The sequence below is a fragment of the Vicugna pacos genome, chromosome 2 (assembly GCF_048564905.1).
Source record: "Vicugna pacos chromosome 2, VicPac4, whole genome shotgun sequence".
Taxonomy (NCBI): Eukaryota; Metazoa; Chordata; class Mammalia; order Artiodactyla; family Camelidae; genus Vicugna; species Vicugna pacos.
The window spans coordinates 93895332-93901331 of NC_132988.1; the positions used below are offsets into that span (position 1 = coordinate 93895332).

The following is a 6000-nucleotide window of genomic DNA, read 5'->3' on the forward strand; positions in this document are numbered from 1 at the left end:
AGCAAACCAGCTATCTGGGTGTGAAAACAGAGAGTAAGAAATACCCCCTAAGAAAACTGTTCATTTTACAGCAAAAAAAAATGTTGATTTGGACACATTAAGAAGGCAAATATCTAAAGGGGGGATGGAGATAAAATTATATTGAACTAGGAAAAATGATTTACATGGTTAAGAGATGAAAACTATTGTCCCCATTCCCTTTTTGTAATTATAGTAACTATCAGACTGGTACATTTTTCTCCAAGTGTTTAGATTACATTTAAAAGCTTGCAGAATTTTTTTCTGATAGAATATATTAGATTCTAATCATCTCTATTAACCACCTCCCTCTCCCCAAAAATGGGGAGGAAAAAATGATTTGGGGTAAGCAGAATAAAGATCAAAGATCCAAATCTAGTTGGATTATTAACAACTTTGGAACTAAAACAAAAAATCTTGCTTTAGTTTGGGTTACTTATGAATTTGCTTTAAAGGCCTCTTGTCCTACCAGCAGCTTTATATTATTTTAAGTTTGCTTCCTGCAAAGAAGAAGAAGAAAAAAATCATACTGAAACTTTCCAATACTCCTATCTTTTTTCATGGAAGGTTATCAATATCTTACTATTTAACCCTAGTAGCTTTCTTACTAGCATGCTATTATGATGTTATTGATATTAATATGTAATAGTAATTAACATACAATAATAATTAATATAATGTTCTTTTATCCATAAAGAAAAAATGTGGTGGGACGAGACTTTAAACCAAAGCAGTGTTACTATCAATTTTGGGAAGAACAGGGTCTGACGTGCTCCCTTTAGCAACTCTTCCAACTGACTCCACTTTAGGGGACGCTGTAGTTAATTCCTTTAGATTTTAGAGAAGATCCCCAAATAAGAAGTTCAAAAAAACAAACTTGCCACAAGTTTTCTTTTCCAACCATTTCTTAAAACTTAACTGCTGGAGAACCAAGAGAAAAGTAATTTGTTAAAGGCTTTAAATAGTTAACCCAGAAATTTGCTAACTCACAACTGACAGAATATACCCAAAGGGGCGGGGGAGTGAGGAGTATGAGAAAGTTGTTATTGTAAAACAATAAAAATAAGAGCATTCTCCTGTTTTCAAAATATAAGACTAAAAATTTCCAAACTACCATTAAATGAACTTATTTCCAGTTCTCCTTTTTTTTTTGAGGTTTTATTCTTAAAACAGTTTGAAAATCAGATGGAGAATACAGTAAAAATCTTTTTCCTTAAAAAAAAATCTAGTATTTAAATCTTTGTCCTTAAAAAGAAATAATCCTGGAATGCTCTTAATGTATCTCATATTTTGCTTCAATACAAGATTTCTTCCTTAAAACAAAAGCAAGACTTTCAAGTCAGCCCATGCTGCCAAGAACTGCCTGAGATCTCCATCCCACGAAGCCTCCTGTGCCTTCCGGGTCCTGTGTTAAATGCCACATCTTTCAAATAACGCAAGGTCTTCTAACTCTAAGGTGGTAACCCCATCCTAAAATTGACAGCTTAGGGCAAAATGATTATCTCAAAACACTCTACCCATCTCAAAACAAGAATGAAAAACAAACAAACAAAAAAACCTTCTTCAGATTTCTAGCCAATATGCACACACATTTCTTAAAATCACAAGTTGGCAATGATGAACTAAAAAAGGTAAAAGTATTTTATTCACCATATAAATACACTGGAGCAAGGGTGTATAAAAGAAGGTTAACTGACTTCTCATTATGACATAACACAGGCATCTTAAGCAATCACAAGTGTGTAGAGACATGATAACTCCCTGGGTGGGGATAGGGAGTTGAGGGGCAGGGAGCATGGCCTGGTCTGGGCTACTGATCTACCAGAAAACAGCCTGAAACAGGAAAGAGCACACATATGCCACTTGGAATGTATGACGCAAACCCCAGCCTTGAAACAAAGAACAGGAAACAGCTCTGCTGGCTGTGCTGGAGAGAAAGCACAGAGAAACATTTAGCCGGCCCTCCCTGACCCTATATTCATGAGCAGCTGGAGTTTTTTAAGACAACAACAGGGGGGTGGAGGTGTTTGTTCTATGGGTGTGAATAATAACACCAGCTTTATACAGGGGATCTGCCCTATTTACAAATAGGTGCTTCCACATACAGTAAACATCAAAAGTGAACATGTGATTTTATCATATTCAAGCAGCATAGACCTTCCTAATTAACACCAGCCTCCTACCGATTTCTTTTGTCTCTTTCTCCCCCATCCCAATGTCTGGTCTCTAGCCATGATCAAACTCTGGGTTAGGGTGATGATTACTGTTCAGCCTTAGAGCATCAGGAGGCAAATGAAGAGAGCGCTCTGCTGCTGAGAATTTAGAAGACACTGGGGACCACATAACTGAAACGGGACCAACTGTAACCACAGAACTAAATTCCAAGACAAAGAGTATGGGATGTCTAGAGTCACCCCAAATGTCCAGTCTTTTTCAGCTGCATAATTACAAACCTATTTGCACACAGCTGCACATCTGTTCTACATGCACACACATCTACATTTTTTGAGAATGTGATTCTGTTCCTGACATTTCATTTAATCCAAAATTGTTATACAACCTGTACAACAGAGTATCAATTTTTCTAAGATATCCTAAAATGTCTATTTTCCGTTAGGTATTTTTTAAGGCAGTAAAATACACTCATAATCCTTTCCCCACTATTGCTCTTTATTTTGTTAGGTAGGACTATTTAACTCAGGTTTCCATTAGCAGAGATTGTACAGACAGAACTACAGGTAAAAAGAAAAGAAAAGAAAAGAAAGGCATCACTGTGTCCATAGCGACCAGAAGATTAGGTTTTAATTTAGAAACTTTGCTGTGAAAAAAACAATAGCTTTCTCCAAAGCTGTGTTGCCATATTTCACATCTGACAAGGTTCTGTGGTCGAAGTAGCTACTTTTCTTTGTTATTTTCCCACTAGGATATATGTACTTGCATTCTCCTTCATGCAAGCAGAATGCTCCTTACAGTCTATCTTCATTGAACTCACCCATTTATACTTCTTTCTTCTAACAGTTCTGCAGCAAACCCCACTGCCGGTAGAAATTGAGGTATCACCTTCTCTGAGGAGTTTAAATTAATCAAACATCTCATTTCAGCTTTCTGTTAACAGAATAAGGTCAACTCACATACTCCATGTTTCAAGCCACAAGAAACTCTTTCATCCACCCTTCCTTTTAAAAATACTAACTCGCAAAATTTTGGAGATGCTAATGCTATCAGATTGTTTTTTTCCCCTAAAAGCAAGTCTTCTCTTGGACTAGGCAGATTATCATCCAGATGTATGTCTATTAAAAAAAATTCTTCTCAAATTCATAACTAAAGCACTCAGAAAAAGACAGCACAAAATTGTTCTGTGGAATAACCTGTAACGAACTGCCCTATTCCCCACTTGATTTTGCTTCATAATTACAGATACTAAATCTAAATGAAGTCAGAATACCACTTCATACTTTTCTCCGTATACCAGACTCTTGTGAGAATATAATCAATATTTAAAGTGTCTTGGGTGACATTAATGGAAAAATACATTCTGAGTTGGTTAAAAAATTCAGTAAAATCTTTATCTTAGTGAAATACAAGGAGAGCAATTACTAATTTCCGTTTAACCTGCCTCAGGAAAAAAATAAGTCCCTTTCAGCGTTCTTCATCTAGTGTTATTGTATATTGCTGTAAAATTTAAAGTCAAATAGAGTGTTCTCCCTGCTATTTGCCAAAGAAGTAGCTATGACAATTCCAGGTACTATATGCCATCTCCAAGAAAGTCACTCGGAAAGGTAGATCCTAGGTCCCGAGGGCCTGGGTCCAGGGATCCGTGTCCCTCGGTCCCCACCCGGATCGGGTCCCTAACACTGCAGGCAGTCGCCTAAGGCGTTCTCCGCCTCCAGCCACGCTGCAATCTTCGCTCCAGACACTGCGGCAGGTTCTCTCCGTGCCCCCGAGGAGGACTCTCCAAACCCCGTCAGCTCCTTCTCCTGCCCCCGGGGATCCAGACGCCCTGCCTGCTCCTGGCCTCCAGAACCAAGAACTGGATGCTGCCTCCACTCCCAATTGCCCCAAGTTTCTTCCCAGAGGCCCGCGAGGCTGCTCCAAGTTTGCTCGGGCGGCGGGTGAGCGACAGCGCGCCCCGTTAGAGGAGGGGGGCGGCGGGGGGCGCCGGCGGAGGGCGGGGAGGAGGAGGGCGCGGGGGGTGGGGGACCAGAGGGGGAGGAGCAGGAGCGCGCGGCCTCGGCGCTACCTTTCTCCAAACAACGTTGCCACACGCGGAGAGCTCTGAGATTTCTGGGCTTTGGAGGGAATCGCGAGCGGGCGGGCGGGTGGCGGTCAGGGGACCACACAGGTGAGCCCCCGCCCGCGTCCTATCCCGGGCCGCGGCGGGCGCCGCCGGCCTGGTTTCCCCGCGCCCGCGGAGCCGCACGGTGACTCCCCCCAATCCCACACTTTCCACCGCTGAACCCAGGGCCCCCCTCCCCCTCTCCTCTTCTCCACCCCCACCCCCCGGCTCCGAGGAGCTGTTGCACTTTCCCAAGCCCACGGGCGCCCCCACCTCCCCGCTGCACCCCCAACCCATTTACTGCGCGCCCCCACCGTGGAAAAAAAGGGAAATCCGACGAGCCGACAAGGGGGGCAACGAGACTCGAGGCGAGAAGGAAAGGTGAGGGAGAGGGGACTTACTTTTCGAGGCGCGGTGCTGACCGCTGCAGGCAAGGAATAAAGGCCCGGATCCGGGCTGCCTGGAACCCCGCGGACGCAGTGGTGTCAGCGCTCCAGTCCGGGTGGCGTTGGCGGTGGCGGCCGCAGGGGACGGGAACGGGCGCGCGTGCGGCTGGCGCGGCTCGGCTCGGCGGGCGCTCGCGCTGCGCTCCGGCTCAGGCCCCGGCTCCGCGCGGCTCCGCTCCTGGCTCCCCTCTGGCTCCTGGCACCAACTCCGGGCAGTCACATGACGCCGGCGCCGCTCGCTCTGCGAGCCTCCCGGGGCTGGCGGGGTAAGTAGAGGCTGGGACCCGGGGTGGGAGGGTCAGGGAGGGGAGAGGGAGCCGCCGCGGCCGCCCGGGCTGGGCGGGTCCCCACCCACTTGGGTGGAGGCAGCCGCCGGAGGGGTCGGCCGAGTCACTCGCGCAAACACGCACCCCGCCCTGAGCCCTTCCCCCGCCACCCCCGCCTCCCGCGCCGCCTCCGCCCCGCCCCGCCCAGTCACCCGGGGACGGCCTGACAGACACTCATTATTCCCCGGAGCCGGGCGCCGCCCCGCCGGCCCAACCTGTCCCGCGAGGCGCGGTGCGGCCGTGGGGCTGGGCGTGCACGGCGCGGCCCCCGCCCCGGAGCCCCCGCCCATCGCCCCCCGCTCTGCCCGGAGTCCCCACCCGCGCCCCCTCCCGGCGCCCTCCGCCCGGGAGCCCTCGGCCCCGCCCGGCCCGGACCCGCCGCCGCCGCCGCCGCCGCCGCCGCCCGAGCCCGGGGGGAAGGAAGGGCGGCGCTGGCCGCTCGGGGCGTCACAGGGCTGCAGCCCGCTGCGCCGCTTCCAAAACACACAGCCGGGCTCGCGGGCGAGCTGGGGCGGGGGACCCGGGCCGGCCGGGGCCATCAATCAGCCGACTCCGGCGGGAAGGGCGGCTCCGGGCGCGGCGGGAAGGGCTGGGCCCCGCGGCCAGCGCGGCCCCTCCTGGGCCCAGTGCAGACAACTCTTAAAGAAAAAGCAGAAAAGGCACCGATGGGGAAGGAGCGGGTGGACCTGGGCGGATTCGGGAGAGAAAGAAAAGCGGGGTGGGGGATGACAGCTGGGGGGACAAACCCTAAAATGGTCCAGAGTTTCCAAGGTCATCCGCCATCCTGTAGCGCTCTTTCTTTGTGCCCCGAGGCCCCCTTGTCGCCCGCCCCAGGTGGGGATGGCCTGGCCGGTGGCTCACCCGCCTCCCGGGACTTTTCTTTGAAGGCCGGGAGGCCCCCGAGCAAACTTCCCACGGGCCGGGCCGCCGCTGG

The 6000-nt window shown here is 49.6% G+C and overlaps 1 protein-coding gene across 1 annotated transcript in view; it reads right to left on the reverse strand.

Moving 5' to 3' along the window:
• Window positions 1-5166, reverse strand: part of KLF3 (KLF transcription factor 3) — a 34773-nt gene extending 29607 nt beyond the window's left edge. The window contains exon 1 of the mRNA XM_072945243.1: window positions 4696-5166. The gene's annotated coding sequence lies outside the window, so the exon portion shown is untranslated. The remainder of the gene's footprint in view (window positions 1-4695) is intronic.
• Between the last annotated feature and the right edge of the window lie 834 nt (window positions 5167-6000).